This window comes from Artemia franciscana, chromosome 9, assembly GCF_032884065.1.
Source record: "Artemia franciscana chromosome 9, ASM3288406v1, whole genome shotgun sequence".
In the NCBI taxonomy this organism is placed as follows: Eukaryota; Metazoa; Arthropoda; class Branchiopoda; order Anostraca; family Artemiidae; genus Artemia; species Artemia franciscana.
Genome location: NC_088871.1, coordinates 4,623,427 through 4,644,343, shown reverse-complemented (window position 1 = coordinate 4,644,343; position 20,917 = coordinate 4,623,427). Strand labels below are relative to the sequence as shown.

The 20,917-nt window shown below is 34.9% G+C and overlaps 2 long non-coding RNA genes across 2 annotated transcripts; both read right to left on the bottom strand.

The window, feature by feature from the left end:
* Positions 1-1,929: 1,929 nt before the first annotated feature.
* LOC136030915 (uncharacterized) lies at positions 1,930-14,245 on the bottom strand. The gene is made up of 2 exons (XR_010618389.1): positions 13,671-14,245; positions 1,930-2,222 (listed from the first exon to the last, which is right to left on the bottom strand). It is a non-coding gene; the product is annotated as an uncharacterized LOC136030915 (long non-coding RNA).
* Positions 4,529-9,496, bottom strand: LOC136030917 (uncharacterized). Its single transcript, XR_010618392.1, has 2 exons — positions 8,576-9,496; positions 4,529-4,680 (listed from the first exon to the last, which is right to left on the bottom strand). It is a non-coding gene; the product is annotated as an uncharacterized LOC136030917 (long non-coding RNA).
* Positions 14,246-20,917: the final 6,672 nt, after the last annotated feature.

Below are 20,917 nucleotides of genomic sequence, written 5' to 3'. Positions count from 1 at the left end.
TGTTCGTTTTTTTGTTTTTTTCTTTTTTCTTTTTCCCAGGGGTCATCGTATCGACCAAGTTGTCCTATAATGTCGCAAGACGGCTCATTCTAACGAAAAGGAAAAGTTCTATTGCCCTTTTTAAGTGATCAAAAAATTGGAGGGCATCTAGGCCCCCTTCCACGCTCATTTTTTCCCAGAGTCAACGAATCAAAATTTTGAGATAGCCATTTTGTTCAGCATAGTTGAAAACCATAAAACTATATCTTTGGAGATGACTTACTCCCCCACAATCCCTGGGGGAGGGGCTGCAAGTTACAAACTTTGACCAGTGTTTGTTTTATTTTGTTTTGGGGGTTGGGCTGAGGGGAGGGGACTATGTTGGAGGATCTTTCCTTGGAGGAATCTGTCATGAAGGAAGAAAAATTCAATGAAAAGGGCACAGGATTTTCTAGCATCACTATAAGAAAACAATGAAAAATAAATATGAAAACTTTTTTTCAAATGAAAGGAAGGGGTAGCATTGAAACTTAAAACGAACAGAGATTATTACGCAAATGAGGGGTTCTAAAAATACTTTAGCATAAAGAGCGAGGTATTTAGGAGGAGATAAATACCTCGCTCTTTATGCTAAAGTATTTTTAGTAATTTAAACTATTTTTTCTACGGCCTTTCTGATTCAGGGGTCATTCTTAAAGAATTGGGACAAAACTTACAATTTAGTGTAAAGAGCGAGGTATTAACTAGGGTACAAACCCCCTCGTATACATAATAAAATATAAGATTATGAAAGTTTGTTACGTAAGTTAATTCTTAAGTTACGCATATTTTTTACTAATAAAAACATTCGTTAAAAATTAAAAGTTCTAGTTGCATTCTTAAGTAACCGAAAAATTGGAGGGCAACTAGACCTCCTTCTCCACCCTTTATTTCTCAAAATCGTCTGATCGAAACTAAGAGAAAGCCATTTAGCCAAAAAAAAATTACTATTCAAATTTCATTTTAATAATTTATGTGAGGAGAGCCAAAACCAAACATGCATTAATTCAAAAACGTTCAGATATTAAATAAAAAAAAACTAATTTTTTTAGCTGAAAGTAAGAAGCGACATTAAAACTTAAAACGAACAGAAATTATTCCGTATATGAAATGAGTTGTCCCCTCCGCAATCCCTCGCTCTTTACGCTAAAGTTTGACTCTTTGCCATAATTCTATTTTTTAAAACAATTAAAAGCCTTAGCGTAAAGAGCGAGGGATTGCGGAGGGAACAACCCATTTCATATACGGAGTAATTTCTGTTCGTTTTAACTTTTAATGTCGCTCCTTACTTTCAGCTAAAAAAATTAGTTATTTTTATTTAATAAGAAGTAGGATGCAGTGCAGCATATGTGCAATACAGATATATGCTGCAAACTAGAAAAGAATTGATCCATCCCCAAACTCAAGCTTTTCTTTTGGTTGACAAATTCATTTAGCTAAAAAGTTGCTCAAAATTAAACATTTTAAAGCATGGGGGATCAATACCCCCCCCTCTCCTCCTACCCTCTGGATCTGCCACTGCTTCTAGTCCTACTTTTCATCCTGTATGTTTTCAATGCGAATGAAAAAAAACAGTGTTCAGCTGTTTGAGAATGAAAAAATAGTTTATGGGACAGACGAATGGAGTCTATACAACGGATCAGATTTTTTGCCTGGTTTTTACTACTCACCGACTTAAATGTTCTTTTCTCACATAAACTTATGAGCCATTTTTTGACAACTTCCAATAAGTACTTCCAAATTTTAGTAGCATATGCACATCTGATGACAGTGCAATAATGCATTATCAAAATCCCCTCTTTCTTGTATACACCCCCTTGCATAAATAAACCAACATAAGCAAGTGATAGGACAAAGCAAACAGTATGAAACAAGCGCTATTATGCAAGCCTTGGTCGCGTAGTAAGTAAGTAAGTAAGTAAGTACTTTTATTACCCGAAAATTCACTGGAATTACATCGGAGTACGAATGGAAAAAGAAAAGAAAATCACACTACGAACATAACCATAAGTAAACACCCACTATGTACACTAACAAAACTACTGACACATGATAGCTAGCCACGGGTTCGTCCTTCCCTTAGCCTTTTCAAGGAAATTCTCAACGACCCGGTTAATACAAACTGTTGGATCGGACACTCCGTAATTACGAATAATATACGAGTTCCTCGTCCACGGAGGAAGTCTCAGAAGGAACTTCGCGAACTGGAAAAAAAGAACTCTTACTTTTTTAGACTGGGCGGACGACAAATAATTCCAAAAAGTAGCTATATACAGTATATGTGGGAGGGCAAAGGCATTATACAGCGACGCAAGAAATCTACGGCAGAATCGATGTCTGTTACCAATGATTGATCCGTAAGCAATCCGGATGTTCGCCTCTACGTGTCGTACAAGCAATGTTCCTGTCGAGTAGAGGCTTCGACCGATTGGTAAACCAAGGTAGGTAATGCTCTCACTAGACTTAACAGCTGAATCACCTAAAGGAATTTCTTTCTCATAATACCCCGCGTTGAAGAACAGTACAGCCGATTTAGACGCATTAAATGATAAACCTATTTTATTATATTCCCTACTCAAAACATCAAAATTCTTCGATAGTTGATCGGCAGACCTGTTCAAATTAAGTAGGTCGTCAGCATACGTCATCAACGAAACATCGATCCCTTTTGAAACACAAGACGTAGCTGCCTGGGCTTGTGCCGGCAGAACGCTATTGTTATACAAAGTCGGAGACACAACTGAGCCTTGCCTGACCCCTTTACGAACTGGTACAACAACGGATTAGGCCGGACTTGAGGATATTTTAATTTTAAGACAAATTTTTGTCATTGACTTTGTAGTCTTAGAGAAGACTAAAAAGTCCCTTTTGAAACACAAGACGTAGCTGCCTGGGCTTGTTCTGGCAGAACGCTATTGTTATACAAAGTCGGAGATACAACTGAGCCTTGCCTGACCCCTTTACGAACTGGTACAACAACGGATTCAGCCGGACTTGAGGGTATTTTAATTTTAAGACATATTTTTGTCTTTGACTTTTTAGTCTTAGAGAAGACTAAAAAAGTCAACGGACTGGCAGGATCAATACAAGATACTAGGGTATATAGAAGTGCTGTAATTGATGTTAAATTAAAGACCACTATCTAGTAGTGTCTAGGGTCAATTTAAAGCTGAATTTTTTAGAAGGATAGCTATCTCTGGGGGAGTTATGATGTTGGTAAACTCCAGGATAAAAGCCTGAGAGCTAAAAATTTGACATTAAAGAACGACATTAAGATTCGATTTAAAAAATTAAAAACCGAAGATTGACAGGATCAATACAAGATACTAGGGTATATAGGAGTGCTGTTACTGATATTAAAAATAAAGATCACGATCTAGTAGTTTCTAGGATTAATGTAAAGCTGAAATATCAAAAGGGTGATTATCTCCCGGGAAGTTATTATGTTGGTAGAATTCAGGGTGAGAATTTGAGAGAAACTTTCCAGGAACATGTATAGTCAATTTGAGAGCTTGAAATTTGACAATGTGGAAGATGGTTGGAATAGTTCTAGAAAAACAACTTGGGAAGTTGCTGATGGTGTCTTAGAGAAGAAAGTTATGACTACAGGTAGGATTATTAGTGAAAAAACATTATGTTTAATAGAGAGGAGAATGGGGCTGCACAAGAATAGTCTGAGTGATAGATTATGTGAAAACAAAAGGAATGTAAAGAAAGTGGAGAAAAGATTAAAATATGAACTAAGGAGGTGTGATGTGGAGGCCATGGATAAAATTGCCGAGGGTCTGGAAGATGCAGCTTGACGGCTTAATAGTAAAATATTTTGTTGGTATGTTAATAAATTGAGAGGGAGCAGTCAATCTGGACTCGTCTCAGTTAAAGATAGGAACGGGGCTTAAAGATCGATAAGGAAAGAGTTAAAGGGAGATGAACAGAACATTTTGAGAATGTGCTAAAGCGAGATAGATTTGCGAGAAAAGATATAGAGGTAAAGAGATAAAGAGGATAAAAAGAGATAAAGATAAACCTTAATTAAACCACTGTATAAGAAAGGTGACAAAAGTGAGTGTGGTAATTATCGAGGCATTAGTCTGGTCTCTGTGTGTAGCAAATTACTTAGTCATAAAATACTTTTTAGACTGAGAGATGCTGCAGATAAAGTTTTAATAGAAGAACAATGTGGTTTAGAAAAGGTAGAGGATGTATCGACCAAATTTTCACTCTTGGGATAATAATTGAGAAGTGACTGAGTTGTCAAGCACCTTCGGTTCTCAGTTTTATAGATTATTAGCAAGCATTCGATTCTATTGATGGTAGAGCTTTAGCAAAGGTCTTATCCTTGTATGGTAAAAACACAAAAGCCAAGCATAAGAAACAAGAACATTGATTTAAGAGTCAAAAGGAAATACGTAGTATCACGACAACAAAGTAATCTATAACGGTTTTCATAGTCTTACGTGAGCTGTGAAATCAGTAATTCTTGGCATACCATTAAAATTATCTCAAAAACTTAGACACAAAAATGATATATTTTAAATTCATTAAACAGAATACAAAATAAAAGATTGGTGTATCAGGTAACATCTTAGTTCCACCTAGTATTATTCGAAATGAAGAACATTTGAACCGTAGTATGAACCCTGGAAATCCAGTCGTTTCTGTCTAAAAAAGGAAAATTTCAAGTTGTGATACAAATTCCAAGGCGAGTCTCTAGTCTTAATACAAACAATATTCCTTTACTTCGAATTGTCTACGAGAAAATCATGAAATTTCTATGTTAGAACCAAAATGACAGTCAATCATTGATTTGAGCTCATTGTGCAGAAGTGATGCCGAATTAAACGAAAAAAAGTAAAATAAAGCAACAATCTGAGAATGATTTACTTTAATACTGATAAAAGTGTCCTTAAATGGTTTACATTTACCGTACAAAAACTCCTATATTGTTTTGTGTTTTCAGTAAAGTACTAGTTTTTTGTAATCCTATTTGCGCTAGTTTTATAGATTTATGTAAGATAGGTTGGTGAGTAATAACTTTTTGTTTATTTTAAGTTTCAACTTCGCTCTTTAATTCCCTCGGAAAAACTTAGTTTTCTATAATTAAACTTTGCTCGTTTTGATTAAAATTTAATTTAGATAAACACTGCCACGATCTTTTTATTTATACGGAATAAATTCTGTTCTTTTTAATTTTTAATGTTGCTCCTTAGTTCAGGTCCAGTTTAGGGGAGAAAAGACACCCAACCCTCATTATGGAGCTAAACGAATAAGCCGTACAAGAAAAATGGATTTTTTTAGTTATTCAAGCCAAGGAGCTGTAAATTTCCTAAAATATGGTTTCGGATAAGGTGATTCTAATAGAATCAAATAAGAAAAAAAACAAGTTTTTTCACCTCTTAGTAAGCGACATTAAAACTTAAAAAGAACAGAAATTATTCCGTAAATGAAAGGGGCTGTCCCCTCCTCAACACCCCACTCTTTACGCTAGAGTTTGACCTTTAATCACAACTCTACTTTTAAAACAATAAAAAACTTTAGCGTAAAGAGCGAGGCGATTAGAAGGGGGAAACCCCTTTCATATATCGAATAATTTCTGTTCGTTTTAAGTCTTAAAGTTGCCCCTTACTTGCAGTAAAAAAAAACTTGTTCTTTGCTGTTGGATTTCAAACACTTCGTGGTAACAAACTGTAGTAAGGAGCGACCCCGCTAAATAGTAACCGAAAATCTAAAAACGAAGTTTTGAAACCAGTAGATACATCAAAAGAATTGAGTTCTATTGCTGATTTTATATAGAAGTTTCATCAAGTTTAGTCTTACCCATTAAGAGTTACGAGCCTGAAAATATTTGCCGTATTTCCCAAAAAAAGGAGGAAACACCCCTTAAAATAGGGCTGTTCCCTCCTCAACGCCCCGCTCTTTGCTCTAAAGTTTGACTATTTGTCACAGTTCTACTTTTTAAAACAATAAAATACTTTAGCGTAAAGAGCGGAGCATTGAGGAGGGGACAGTCTCTTTCATAAACGGAATGATTTCTGATCGTCTTAGGTTTTAACGTCGCTCCTTACTTTCAGTTAAAAAAAACTTGCTCTTTTTTATTTAATTTCTGAACTCTTTTGAATTAATGAAGGTTTTGAATTTGGCTCACCGTGCGTGAATAATTAAACCGAAATTTGCTTAATTTTACTTTTTTAAACAAATAATAACGTTATAATAACCTAAGTTTGATTTTTGTTTCAGTTGTTTAAGAATGACTCCTGAATCACAAAGGCTATCTAATTAGAGCAATCTCCTCTTTTAAAAGTTAAAAAAGGAAATCTTAGCGTAAGAGCGAGCTACTGAGGAGAGACAACCCATCTCTTATACGTAATATTTTCTGTTCGTTTTCGTTTTTAATATTACTTCTTACTTTCAGTTGAAAAAACTTGTTTTTTGCATAATTGCTGGTCGTTTTTTAAATAATTTCGGGAAATCCAGCTCTCTCTTCATGGAAAATTCCCTTCCCCCACGAGAAATTTCTCCATGGAAATATTCTCCCGCGTAACTTAAAATAGTAATATTTACAGAACTAATTTTGTGAGGCATAGTAACAAAATGGCCAAAGAGGTCGAAACTATTTTTGTGAAAATGAGAGTCGTAAGTTGAGCAATTCTCAGATGACTGAAATGAATGAAAGAAAAGATCTTTAAAAGATATACGAAATAATTTGTGTTCGTTTTAAGTTTTACTGTGATTACTTATTTTAAGTTTGAAAAAGCCTGTTTTTTTTTAACAACCATAAGACAACCATAAGCCGAAGACATACAATAACTTTCGTTTATTATCATAATAAATAAAAGAATAAGTTTTTTCAACTGCAAGTAAGGAGCAACATTAACACTTAAAACGAACACAAATTATTCCGTATATGAAAGGGGTTGTCCCCTCCTCAACGCCTCGCTCTTTGCGCTAAAGTTTGACTCTCTCACAACTCCACTTTTTAACACAATAAGAAACTGCCCATGAAACCCCCATGAAAATGCCTGTATACTTACCTATAAACAATGCTATATGTAAACAACGGGCAATGTTCATAACTTGAAGCCCTTTCACTGGGAACTGTGGAGGATTTTATGTTGAACAAAATGGCAATTTCAAAATTTTTATCCGGCGACTTTGGGAAAAAATGAGCGTGGGAGTGGGCCTAGTTGCCCTTCAGTTTTTTGGTCACTTAAAAAGGGTACTAGAACTTTTAATATCCTTTCAAATGAGCCCTCTCACGAAGTTTCAGGAGTGTGCCGCTCTTATCTCATCCACAAGTTTTTTTTTTATATCTAAAACGAGCCCAATTTAAACTTGTGAATGAACCCTCTGTACTCTTCATAAGCAGCTATGTTTTAACCTATATTTCTTATAGGCTATACAACTGTGTTCCCTCAATGAAAAATAAGTCAAATCCCAAAAGTGGTTTTAGGAAAAAAGCTCAGAGACGCAAAAATGCTAAATTTTAGGGGAAATATATTTCCTGTCGGAGTGTGACCTGTCAAAATATCATTATCATGATGGCATAAAGCCCCAATTTGTTCAAATAAGTGAACAATAAACCATGTTACACTTAAAAGTCGCCAGATAAGAATTTCCAGTGTGTCCACAGATAAGTAGTATTTACTCTTCTCTGATTGGTCGAGATAAGAAGTATGTTTGTATGAGTAAGGATAATAACGACAAATTAGTAAATATAAGTTCTGCATTTCTTGCAAAGGACTTTGGCCCAGGAGGCAATAACACGACGTGACCATATTCTTTTTCCTTTTTACTTGGAAAATCAAGAGAAATTTGGCTCCAACCTCCATGGATAGGCACCTACGGAGCTTTTCCAGCCTGGGAAGGCTCTAATAGTTTTGAAACGTAATTTATAGTAACAAATTATAAAAATTTTAATTTAATGTCTTTTTTGTTTTCTGGGCGTCTGCATCCCTAATTCTCCCGGGTGCCTCTGTTTGAATTATTAAAGCTGGACGAGTCAATATAATGTATGTAGTTACATTAATGATGAATACCCCTCTAGATCTGTTTGAGGACCAAGGCACAAAACAGTAAATCAGTAAATATTTTCAGGTGGAGTGTATGCTGTATAACCAAATTATAAGCTAATTTGTTAAGGAAAAGGAATCTTGTGAACTAACAAAATTATCAGATTTCTCCAGATGGAGCCTCTGAAACCGTAAGAAAATTCAATTCTTCAAAGGGAAAATCTCAAATACTTCATCATTGTTCCACTAAATTCCATTCAATCTTCCATTAAATAATAAATATTTAAGAAAGCTCAATTAAATATTCACCGTACAAATCGATTTGTTGTTTTGTTCGTTTCTATATAAGTGATTGAAATCATAGATTTTGTTTTTTCTCAAATTTGGTTTGATCTTAATTGTTTTGAGCATTAATAAATAAATTTACTTTATATTAATGCTATAAATATATTTTATTGATCTATCAGCCCGTGAGAATGCATTTATGTTAAAAAAGGATATTCAAAACATTTTTCAAATTTTTACTTAAAAAAGGGTGTTACTTTTACCAGACTCTGTGTAGCGACAGCCTAGATATCTCCAGTTTCCATTTTAAATATATCATTTTCAGAGTGGTATGATTATTGGAGTGACTACCATGACTTTTGGTCTAGGGTATGGATGAGGATCCGGGAATTAAGTGCAATGCACCTTAATTGAACGTCACCTTCAGTCATGCGGATCCAAGTATTGCAGCCATGTAAATCTCCAGAAAAATCAATTTGTTAGAATGTCACTTAGTCAGATGGTCTAAAACTTTGGCTGCCGAACTCAAATGGTACTATATTATACATCATAAATTACTTAACTCAAACATAATTTACAATTAAGTTCAAACATAGCATTGCACAAAGGAAAAAACAAAAAGGGTCTGATAAAATAAATACAATGCATACAGTTTTGTTTTTTCCTACTATAGCGTTAAGACACATCGAATACTGCTTAAACTTCCACGGTTTTGTTTTAGTTTTGGAATTATTTTTACTAGTCTTTATAGTTTTATTAGCCTAATATGCAATAAATTTGCCTCAGTGTTTTCTTTTTTTCAATCCATTCATTCCGATTAAAAAGAAAAATAAGTTGTATATGTAAAACTTCCAATTTTACCTATTTAAGTCGTTTACAATAAAATAAGAATAGTACTCTAGCCTTTTTAGGACTTTGACAAGCCACTGAAGTCACTCAGCGCCACAGATTGGTCCAAGGAGACATTTCTAGTGACTGTTTACTAAATACTTCTTCTGTCTTTTTCGTAAAGTTGGGGCAGCTGCAAACCTGCCACCCTCCATATTATCCACCCGAAATGTTGTTTAGTAAAGCAGGGTAAAGCTCTAGATCTTAAACGTAGATTAAACAAAAAAAAAACAAGTTTTTTTTAAATGAAAGTAAGGAGCGACATTAAAACGAACAGAAATTACTCCATATTTGAAAGGGGCTTTTACTCCTCAACGCTCCGCTCTTTACGCTAAAGTTTGACTCTTTTTCTTAACTCTACATTTTAAAACAGCAAAAAACTTTAGCGTAAAGAGCGGGGCGTTGAGGAGGAAAAGCCCCTTTCAAATACGGAGTAATTTCTGTTCGTTTTAAGTTTTAATGTCGCTCCTTACTTTCATTTAAAAAAAACTTGTTTTTTTTTGTTTAATTTCTGGACGTTTTTGAATTAATGCATGGTTTGATCTTGGCTCTCCGCACATAAATAATTAAAACGAAATTTGTATATTAATTTTTTGGGGCTATATGGCTTTTTCATAGTTTTAATCGGAAGATTTTGAGAAAAAGGAGCGAGGGAGGAGGCCTAGTTGCCCTCCATTTTTTGATTACTTATAAAAGGCAACTATAACTTACAATTTTTTACGAGTGTTTTCATAAGTAAAAATATACGTAACTTACGAATTAAATTACGTAGAAAACTTCTATATTCGTATGTTTTTATTGCGTATATGAGGGGGCTCACCCCTCGTCGATGCCTCGCTCTTTACACTAAAGCTTAAATTTTGTCCCAATTCCTTAAGAATGACCCCTGAATCACAAAGGCCGTAGAATAAATAGTTGAAATTACTAAAAATACTTTAGCGTAAAGAACGAGATATACGAGGAGCTAAACCCCTCATATGCGTAATAATTTCTGTTCGTTTTAATTTTTAATGCTGCTTCTCCCTTTTAGTAGAAAAAATTTTCCATATTTATTTTTTCATTGTTTTTTTTTTAAATAATGCTAGAAAATCCTGCGCCCCCTCCATTGAAAGTCTCTCCCCCATGAGAAGTCCCTCCATGGAAAAATCCTCCCCGGTAACCCAGCCCCCTCAAATATCCCCCAAACCAACAAAATCCCCCTGAAAACGTCTGTACACTTCCCAGTAACCCTTACTATATGTAAACACAGGTCAAAGTTTGTAACTTGCAGCCCCTCCCACGGGGACTGTGGGGGAGTAAGTCGTCCCCAAAGACATAGTTATTGGGTTTTTCGACTATGGTGAATAAAATGACTATCTCAGAATTTTGATCCGGTGACTTTGGGAAAAACATGAGCGTGGGAGGGGGTCTAGGTGCCCTCCAATTTTTTAGGTCACTTAAAAAGGGTATAGAGCTTTTAATTTACGTTAGAATGAGCCCTTTCGCGACATTCTAGGACCACTGAGTCGATACGATCACCCCTGGGAAAAAACAACAAAAAAATACAAAAAAAATAAATAATAAACACGCATCCGTGATTTGTCTTCTGGCAAAAAATGCGAAATTCCACATTTTTGTAGGTAGGGGCTTGAAACTTCTACAATAAGGTTTTCTGATATGCTGAATCTGATGGTGTGATTTTCGTTAAGATCGTATGGCTCTTAGGGGATGTTTCCCCCTATTTTCTTAAATGAGGCAAATTTTCTCAGGCTCGTAGCTTTTTGATGGGTAGGTCTAATATTGATGAAACTTATATATTTAAAATCAGCATTAAAATGCCATTCTTTTGATGTAACTATGGGTATCAAAATTCCATTTTTTAGAGTTTCTGTTACTATTGAGCATGGTCGCTCCTTACTACAGTTCGTTACCACGAGCTGTTTTATATCCGAAAAACAAATAAAACTTTAAATTTTCACCAATGCTATGACCTGTGAAACCAAGGTTTCAGGGATTCTCCTTGCATTTATTCGCAGAGATTTTCATCTTGCACTAACAACATACCTAAATAAATCGTCAGTCGTTGAATATAAGGTCAAAGTGTCAAGCAATACAATTTGAAAAAAAGGGAGAAAGAAAAAAAAATAGACAAGTTTTAACATTTCAAAAATATTAAAAACCAATAAAACTAGTAAAACTTAAAAAATTAAAAGATCAGTAAAAACAAAAAAGGAAGGAAATAGGGGTAATGACAACTTGATTTTGTAAGTAAAAATTGTGAAAGTTCTCCTTCGGGCACAAATACTATCTCTCCTGTTTGGTCGGTTCATAAACAACACATTATGGTGAAATGTTGAAAAGGAATTCAGGGAGTAGCGGCTGTCGTAGGAAATGGGTGAATTGGGTACTTTATCCGGGGCCTGGAAAGCTTAGCAGCCCAAGAAGTATGGAGGTTCAGGTCACTGGTGATTGCAAACCAATATAAGGAAAACTCCAATAATCAGTGCCCTACTTTACCTGACAGGCATAATACCAAAAAAGCCACTAATTTGATTGCCTGCATACCCCTAGTGTCTCTAGAATTACCTTCTCCCATCATTTTTGGTTCACTTGATCTACCATCGACTCCCCCCTAAAAACAACAACAAAAGTTTCAACTCAATTTTTCAAGACACTCTTGAGGTTTTGCAAATGCCCTATTTGGGAGATACTCTTGATCCAAGGACCTTCTGATATAAGTTCAGAGCCAATTATTTTGTGTATATTTTTTCCTCCAACCCAGATTCTTTTTAGGCAGGAAAGTTCTTTTCTCCTCTGAGCTTACGGGTGCAAGTTTTATGACGTTTGGAAACAAAATGGCTTTTTGGTCTGTTTTGGCCCTTTTTCCAGTCTCAGTGTTAGACAAAAGAATATTTCCTCCCAGTGTCCTCTTGGCCTAGAAAACTTAAAAACACAAGTTTCAAGCCGCTTTGAAAAATAATATTTAAACTTTTTTCGCCTTTTGCCTGGCTGCGTTTTCGGTGTAACCAACATTTTTCTTCCTTGTGCACTGGGATTCTTTTAGCCCAAGGACCCTTAAAGATTTAAGTGTCGACCCAATCGTAAAATAAATTCTTTTTCGCCCTATTCTAGGTCCCATTTCTAGGTAGTCTATGCCTCCCCAATCTTTTTTTGTACATTAAACTTCAGTTGGTTCGAGGAGTTATGGCTAAAGTGTCAAACCAATCACGGACAAAAAGTCTTTGGACTGATTTAGGGGCCTCCTTCCTAGAAAATGTGTCTTTTTGATAAAGGGGTCGATCCATGAAGGTTTCAAGCTAACCCGTCAACAAGATTCAAACACGCCCTCCTTTTTTGACTTAACAATCAAATTGCAGACAATTGGCAATAGGTGTAATTTACAGTCCTTGCCTCAAGGCCTGTAAGGGTTATGAGGTCCTTATAGGTATATTCATTTTACCTTTTCAATACTTAAGCAAATTGTATATTTCAAAATCTTGATCCAATGTCATGGGGTATTACAAGAGGGCCAGTTAGTAAAAAGGCAATAGGACGGGGCTGAATTTCTTCCAATGACTTTTGACTCATAAAAAGGGTGCTAGAACTGTCAATTGCCGGTAAAATAGACACCTATCCCAAAGTTTTGCACCCACTCATTCCATGTGAAGTGGCCAGAAAAAGAAAGGAATAATACACTGAAGGTCCACGGCTCTTTACTAAGAATACACTATTGTGTTGTATTCGATAAACTTCTTAAAATAAAAATTAGTAATTTTGTTAAGAAAAAATTACGTAAACAAATTTGAGCTCTCTCTCCATTAAAATATACACCCTCTTCAGACCTGCTTTAGCTACGTTGTTCTAAAAGAAACACCGGATGCTTCTTAATTGCTAATTAAAGATGTGTTATCGTTTTTGGATATAATATAGAAGAGCCTAAATGAGTTTGAGAGGAAACGTTAGGGATAAGAATACATATTCTGCGAATGGCATCATATACACTCCATCTGCATTTTTTAAGTTCGTTTTTGCTATTTAAACGACTAAAAACTTTCGTTGAAGACTGAGATAAATAAAAGGAAAACTTACAGGAAGTCTCGGTTTTCGATTGTTGACTGCTTCTGAACTATTTAAAAATTGCCACAGCATTATTTATTTTAAACTGCAAAATTGTCGATTGCACAGCTTTAAATCTAAGCTTACCATATACGGTACCAGAAACAAGTTTAATTTATAACACTTTTTGACACAATTTGTCTAAATTTTTAATTTCTGATTTCTTAAATGCATATGTCAATAAAATGGAGGACATATAATTTGAAAATGTTCTGACATCTTTTACCTAATCTTTATGCCTTATCCCTACTTTTATTTTCAGATAAAATACAAAAAGTGTGAAAAAATAATCAATCATTTACAAATTACAAAAGTACGAAAAATTACACAAATTGTCTAATTGAATATTAAACGAAATAGTACATCTGAGCTTACCATATTGGCTAAAAAAGAATATTACGACACTTATTGATGCGAATGTTTCTAAATCTGCAAAATCCAATATCCAAAGCACAAAATTGAATAAAAATGGACGAGACCTTATTTGGAAATGTTCTGATATCTTTTGCCTAATCTTTATGCCTTATCCCTAGTTTTGCTTTAAGATAAAACACGAAAAAGTGTGACAAAATTATCAATCGTAAAGAGTAGCTTATCACCGCTTTCTGAAATAATGTTGCTGCAATTGAAAATTATATAATAAGTCTTGGAGGACCTTATAGATTCGCATTGAATAATTATACGAAAAAAGCAGCTACATCAATCGGGGAAGGGGGTATGTTAGGTATGTAGAAAGAGGGGGATTTTACTCCTATGACCCCCAGAATTAAAAAACACTTAGGTATTTGCATTGAAAAAACTAACAGACAACAAAACTGTCCCTAGATATTAAAATACAATTTAATATCTGCATTTTAATATCAGTCTTATCATTCTCTGTTTTGATATGCCACCCTCCCTCCTTCTTCTCATACCTTTTTTTGCAACTGAATTGATGTCACTGAAAAAGAGGTCAAGTCACCAGAAAAGAGGGCTAAGGAAAAGGTGAGAAACACAAGAGTATTTTCTTAAATTTACCATTGTTTCTTAATTTGTACTATTTTAACAATGTTTCTATTTTTTTTTGTAACACAATATTGTGTGATTTAATATATTTGGCATATAGCGAGGATTCTAAATGCCAAGGAAGATGAGCCTTTAAGTTAGGGAGCATGTATGGTTGTAATTCCATAATTTGTGGAGCATGCGTGTAAATTAGATTAGCAAGGGGAGGAAAAATAGGGGGATATGAAAGGAGAAAGAGAGAGAAAACATGAGAAAGGGAGATAGAGAGAAAAGGAGGAAAAGAAAGATAGTCTCATTAAGAAAATGATCCCTAAACAGGGACACAATGCACTGGCGGGAAAATTCCATGATAAATTGACAAAGTGACAAAAAAAAAGTCACAAAGATGTTTTAACAGAAAAACGAACCAGTAATTGTTTATTGAACGTTAATGTGAGCAGTTGTGAATCGTTGTGTACTCTTATAAGGAGTTGTGATCCTAATCACAAACTTCCTTGTTTTTATTAAAATCCAAACCAGGTGGGTAACAGGATTACTTGACTTAGGCACTTCGACAGGAGGGGGGCATTCAACCGTGTGTTAACAATTTCAAGATTTGTCTATGTTTTTTTACATTTTTGCTTTAATTTCAATAAATTTTACGTTTCTTTTCAAAGCTGTACCCTCCTTAAAAAGGTCTGGCCCCCTATAAATAATTTTTCACGTTGATTACCGGGAAGAATAGACATAAAGATCCTCGTAGTTGACAAATTTAAAAGTGCCATCGCAGAAAGGCGGCCTTTCAGAAAGCTGGGATGCTCACACTTGCATATTAATAGAAGAAGTTGGAAAAGCTTGTCGTTTAAAGAACCAAATATGTACTGTACTTTGAGAATAAACTTTCTGTATTTTAGGTATGTAAGGATTTTAATTTGAAAAGGCTTTTTCAGATAGATTCTTGTAAAGAACTGTATGTAAGGAATGATTTGGTCCACCAGCAACATAACTCTAAGAAAAAATGGAGTTTCATAGCACTACATACGTCAGAAGAGTCAACTTTTTACGATGAATCCAATTTATAAAATTCATCAAAATTGCAAATCTAGTTGGGCTAATGCTACCCATCAAAAGCAACGAGCCTGAGCAAACTTATTGGAATTTTAAAAAGTGCGTACCACCCCCTGAAAAGGGGAAATATCTTAATGAGATTTACATCATCAAACTCAGCCCATTAGCGAATCCTGTTCAAGAGGTTTCAAGTTTCAGTCTAAAAAATGAGGAATTTTGCACTGTTTTTTGGAAAGAAAATCATGGATACGTTTTTATTTATTTCTTTTTGAGGGGATATTGTGTTCAACCAATAGTCCTAGAAATTTAAAATCATGCGTTTGGAGTTTTTTGCCAGATGTCACACAAAACTGAAATTTTGAAATTCGAAATCTTTCAAACTAGAGGGAAAACACCAATCCCCAACTGGAGCGAATGATTTTGATTTTAAAGGCTAATTCTAAGAAACTAAAAGTTCTAGTGGTCTTTTCAAGGAGCCAAAAGATTGCACCAGATCAAAGTAAAGTTTTTTGCCAAATGTCACAAACAACTGAAATTTTGACCCAAAGAGGGCCAGGCTGCTTTCAATTGAAGATTCAAAGATGTGAAATCGGCTTAAAATTATCGAAGAACTGTAAATTGACTTTCCCTGTTTCAGAGTCGCATGATGGTGCATTCGCTCCTAAAGAGTCACGTAGTCTAAACCTAAACGTTCAATATATAAATTTACTTAAAGCATTATTTAACCTATTTCATTCATTTGACGTTTAACAATATTATGTACAATGATGTATATTGGCGCATCTTCTATTGGGGTCGGTGGGTAATTGTGTAGTTTGCGGAGACTGTGTGTGTCTGGTGCCTCAAAAGTACATTTTTTTTAAATTCTATATGTCTTCTTAAACATTTAGATACGTGTAAAAGAGGGTTTGTGAGGAGGGGGGTCTAGAAATCAATATCTGATATCCCTTTATTTGGACTAAGTTTGAATAAAGGCTATGGGATGAGGGCCCCCCTCTCATTGCGAAAACCTGTTTTTTATTTGTAACATGAAAGAACACATTCTTATTCCTACTGGCAATGAATGTCAGGAGGGGAGGGTATCATGAGTGCGCTCAGGGAATTTCGAATGGGGAGAGGCAAGTTTTTCCTGGAAGTATGTCTTTTTTGACGTTTAAATGGTAATATTGGGTAATATGATTATTTTAAATGTTTAACAGTTCGTGGCTATGAACTGCAGGCTGGGTAAGGAGCGACTCGCACTAATATTAATCAAAACTCTCCAAAAAGGACTTTTGACAACAATATATAGGTTAAAAGACTCAGTATTTTATGATGATTCCAATTAATAACATTCGTAACATTTAAAATACCTACAAAAAGTTAAGAGCCTGAGAAAATGTGCCGTGTTTTTCGAAATTGAGGGAAAACACCACCCCCCATCTGGAACGAATGATTTTGATTTTAGGCCACACCATTAAATTTAGCATATCAGATAGCATATCAAAATGTGAAATTTATTTGTTTTTTTCCGTAAAGGATGATGCGTGATGCTTATTCATCTGTTAATTTGTTTTTTTCCCAGGGAAAGCTACACCAATGGAGTAAAAATTTCGAAAAAAGGCTCATTAGAAAGAAAGTTGAAAGTTCAAATGACCTTTTTTAAGTGGCAAACTCTACACCCAATTTGGATTTTTTGCCATTCTATGGCACAAAACGAAAATTTTATCCCCAAAGGTGCCAACAAGCAATCAAGGGATGGTTCTGAGGTAGGAAACAGATTTCAAATTATTAAAAAACTAAGTTTTGAGATATCTAATTTGAGAAACAATAGTGCCATGCGATGGCAAGTTTATTCTTAAGAATCCATGTAGTGCATGCAAAATAAAGGATTAATATAGACACTTATTTTAAAGGTTTATTTAACGAAGTTTATTCATATGGAACTTGATTGAACTCAGCCTTATCGGAGGAGGGCCGAATAATCTTCTTGTAGGTAGAGTAAATGTACTTCGAAGCCTCAAAGTGTTTTTTATGTCTGGATTTCCTATCTCTTAATGACACTTAAGATTAATACAGAAGGAGGTTTGGGGAGGGGCGTAGAAATTAATCTTTAACTCTTCTTGATTCCCGGGAAGGTTTTCAAATACATAATCATTATTGATTATGATTATTGATTGATTTTAGCGTAAAGAAGGGGCGTTGAGGAGGTGATGACCCTTTCATATACGAAGTAATTTCTGCGCGTTTTAAGTCTTAATGTCGCTCAATACTTATTGTTTCGGGACGTTTTTGAATTAGTGCAAGTTTTGATCTTGGCTCTCCGCACATAAATAATTAAAACAAAATTTGCATATTACTATTATTTTTTTTGTGGCTAAATGGCTTTCTCATTGTTTTAATCGGAAGATTTTAAGAGAAATGGAGCAAGGGAGGAGGCCTAGCTGCCTTCCTATTTTTTGATTACTTAAAAAGGGAACTAGAACTTTTAATTTTTTACAAACGTTTCCATTAGTAAAAAATATACGTAACTTAGGAATTAATTTACGTAACGAACTTCTATATTCGTATGTTTTTATTGCGTATTTGAGGGGGTTCACCCTCTCGTCAACAGTGCTGTCACTTACTTCAAGTACTTTTACCTGAAGTACTACTTAAGTAAAATTTTCCATTACTTGTACTTGTACTTAAGTAAAAACTCTAGGGTGTATTTATTACTTAAAACTTAAGTAAGATTACGAAATACTTATTACTTAAGATACTTTTAATGTACTCGTTTTTCAATGCTTTACCTTTGACACGAAAATTTTGTGTGTGCGTGCTTTGGTAATGTACAAGAAAACATCACCCTTTAGATCAAACAGTTCGTGGTAACGAACTGTAGTAAGGAGCGATCCGGCTCAATAGTAACCAAAACTCTAAAAAATTGAATTTTGATATCAATAGCTACATCAAAAGAATCGCATTTTAATGCTGATTTTAAATATATAAGTTTCATCAAGTTTAGTCTTAGCTATCAAAAGTTACGAGCCTGAGAAAATTTGCCTTATTTAGGAAAATAGGAGGAAACACCCCCTAAAAGTCGTAAGATCTTAACGAAAATGACACCAACAGATTCAGCGTATCAGAGAACCCTACTGTAGAAGTTTCAAGCTCCTATCTACAAAAATGTGGAATTTTGCATTTTTTGCCAGAAGACAAATCACGGGTGCGTGTTTATTTGTTTTTTTTTTTTTTTTTTTTTTTTTTTTTTTCCAGGGGTCATCGTATCGACCAAGTGGTCCTAGAATGTTGCAAGAGGGCTCATTCTAACGGAAATGAAAAGTTCTAGTGCCCTTTTTAAGTGACCAAAAAAATTGGAGGGCATCTAGGCCCCCTCCCACGCTCATTTTTTTCCCAAAGTCAACGGATCAAAATTTTGAGATAGCCATTTTGTTTAGAATAGTCGAAAATCATAATAACTATGTTTTTGGGGATGACTTACTCCCCCAGAGTCCCTGGGGGAGGGGTTGCAAGTTACAAACTTCAACCAGTGTTTACATATAATAATGGTTATTGGGAAGTGTACAGACGTTTTCAGGGGGATTTTTTTGGTTTTGGGGGTAGAGTTGAGGTAGGGGGCTATGTGGGAGGATCTTTCCTTGGAGAAATATGCCATGGGGGATAAAAATTCAATGAAAAGGGCGCAGGACGAATCTGGTCATGTTTGAAAAAAACGTCAAATTAAGAGCTTAATATACAATGCTGGGTGTTCGGAGCCTCTCTATTATGGAGTATAATTTGAAAATAACACAAATGTACGAGCGATACATATATACATATATACCACAACCATAACTCAACTAATGAAAGAACTGCTAAGAGATAACACAACTATAAAGCGAAAACAGGTGAAAACTAACGGGAAAATAAGCGAACTAAGAGGTGGAAGGGGCCCAGAGAAAAAATATAATCCTTTTTCAATTTTAAGCCTAACTTCTGCGAAGGAGTAATAATGTCAGAACCCCGAAATACCGAATTATTTTCTTTTCAAACAGTTCGTGGTAAGGAACTGTAGTAAGGGGCGACCCGGCTCAATAGTAAACGGAACTCTAAAAAACGGAATTTTGATGCTAAAAGATCCATCGAAAGAATCGAATTTTTACGCTGATTCTAAATATACAAGTTTCAATTAATTTAGTCTTTGTCATCAAAAGTTAAGAGCCTGAGAAAATTTGCCCTATTTTGGAAAAAAGGGGGAAACATCCCCTAAAAGTCATAGAATCTTAACGAAAATCACACTATCGCATTCGGTATATCAGAGAACTCTATAGCAAAAATTTCAAGCTCCTATCTAAAAAATGTGGAATTTTGTATTTTTTGCCAGAAGACAAATCACGGGTGCGTGTTTATTTGTTTGTTTGTTTTTTTTTGTTTTTTTTTCCCAGGGGTCATCTTATCGACCAAGTGGTCCTAGAATATCGCGAGAGGGCTCATTCTAACGGAAATGAAAAGTTCTAGTGCCTTTTTTAAGTGACCAAAAAAAATGGAGGGCAAATAGGCCCCCTCCCATGCTAATTTTTTTCCAAAAGTCAACAGATTAAAATTTTAAGATAGCCATTTTGTTCAGCATAGTCAAAAAACCATAATAACTATGTCTTTGGGAATGACTTACTCCCCCAAAATCCCTGAGGGAGGGGCTGCAAGTTACAAACTTTGACCAGTGTTTACATATAGTAATGGTTATTGGGAAGTGTACAGACGTTTTCATGGGGATTTTTTGGTTTGGGGGGTGGGGTTGATGGGAGAGGGATTTGTGGGAGGATCTTTCCTTTGAGGAATATGTCATGGGGGAAGAAAAATTCAATGAAAAGGACGAAGGATTTTCTAGCATTACTATAAAAAAGAACAATGAAAAAATAAACATGAAAACGTTTTTTCAAATGAAAGTAAGGAATAGCATTGAAATTTAAAACGAACAGAGATTATTACGCATATGAGGGGTTCTAAAAATACTTAGCATAAAGAGCGAGGTATTTAGGAGGAGATAAATACCTCGCTCTTTATGCTAAAATATTTTTAGTGATTTCAACTATTTATTCTACGGCCTTTTTGATTCAGGGGTCATTCTTAGAGAATTGGGACAAAACTTACGATTTAGTGTAAAGAGCGAGGTATTAACGAGGGTACAAACCCCCTCGTACACATAATAAAAATATAAGAATATAAAAGTTTGTTACGTAAGTTAATTCTTAAGTTACGCATATTTTTTACTAATAAAAACGTTCGTTGAATATTAAAAGTTCTAGTAGCCTTTTTAAGTAACCGAAAAATTGGAGGGCAGCTAGGCCTCCTTCCCCACCCCTTATTTCTCAAAATCGTCTGATCAAAACTAAGAGAAAACCATTTAGCCAAAAAAAATTAATATACTAATTTCATTTCAATAATTTATGTGCGGAGAGCCAAAATCAATTATGCATTAATTCAAAAACGTTCAGAAATTAAATAAAAAAAACTAGTTTTTTTAACTGAAAGTAAGGAGCGACATTAAAACTTAAAACGAACAGAAATTACTCCGTATATGAAATGGGTTGTCCCCTCCGCAGTCCCTC